Source organism: Condylura cristata, unplaced genomic scaffold, assembly GCF_000260355.1.
Source record: "Condylura cristata isolate star-nosed mole 26May11 unplaced genomic scaffold, ConCri1.0 scaffold00040, whole genome shotgun sequence".
In the NCBI taxonomy this organism is placed as follows: Eukaryota; Metazoa; Chordata; class Mammalia; order Eulipotyphla; family Talpidae; genus Condylura; species Condylura cristata.
The window spans coordinates 3,530,844-3,531,710 of record NW_004567141.1 but is presented as its reverse complement, the minus strand read 5'-3'; the positions used below and the strand labels follow the sequence as shown (position 1 = coordinate 3,531,710).

The 867-nt window shown below is 39.1% G+C and overlaps 1 protein-coding gene across 2 annotated transcripts in view; it reads left to right on the top strand.

Annotated features, from left to right (window-relative positions):
• NUP210L (nucleoporin 210kDa-like) overlaps positions 1 to 867 on the top strand; it is a 90,633-nt gene that overhangs the window by 61,908 nt on the left and 27,858 nt on the right. The gene's annotated exons all lie outside the window — the stretch shown is intronic.

Genomic DNA, 867 nt, shown 5'->3' with positions numbered 1-867 from the left:
ATGCTATATAATTTTTAATGTCCTTTGCTGAATAGAGCTCTTAAAAGCAGTATTTCCCTTCATGTTGTATTTGTTGTTGGGAAATGTTGTATTTGTGAATGTATGATTATGTTCCATGAATAACACAATATGATTATAGGGTACATAGTTTAAATATTAATCAAGGGGGGGGCTCCCTGGTCAGAAAGGAGTTAAGTCTCAGCACTGTTGAGTTATTGCCAACCACTGTGACATGAGTTCAATCCCTGACCAGGGACTAAACCCACATGGTGCAGCAAACCTCTGCTGTCTTGTCCACTGCTCCCCTCAGCAGTATATTTCAGTCAGTCCACTTGGTCTGCTCCCCACTCTGTCTCTGGTGAATTCTCTCTCTCTCTCTTTCACACACACACACACCACTTCTGGCCTATATTCCAGCTCTTGTATACAGAAATAAATAAAATAAACCTAAAAATATAAATGTTTAATGTTATCTTTCAACATGTTCAGATACAAGTATATTAATAATAATGTTTGTGCTACATAATAGGCAGGTGACATTAACAGTAAGAAAGCTGGATGCCTAGCAGATTTCTGAGGCTATTCTACTGGCAGTTGGTAAAGAATTAGATTCCCACTGGAAACATTTGGGGTGTCATGGAGCTGGTGTGAGCCACCACTGGCAGCTGATTCTGGACTATATGCCTATATCAATGGCAAATTTAAGGACAGTTAATTAAATCATTCTCCCATGGTTCCCTTTGATGGTACCACTCCTCCCAATTCAGTGCCTGCTGCATGAAGCTGAAGTCTCCAGGATAGATATTGAGGAAACCCACAATTGCAACCTAAGTTTTTATGTTTCTAAAACAGCTTTGATTTTTATAA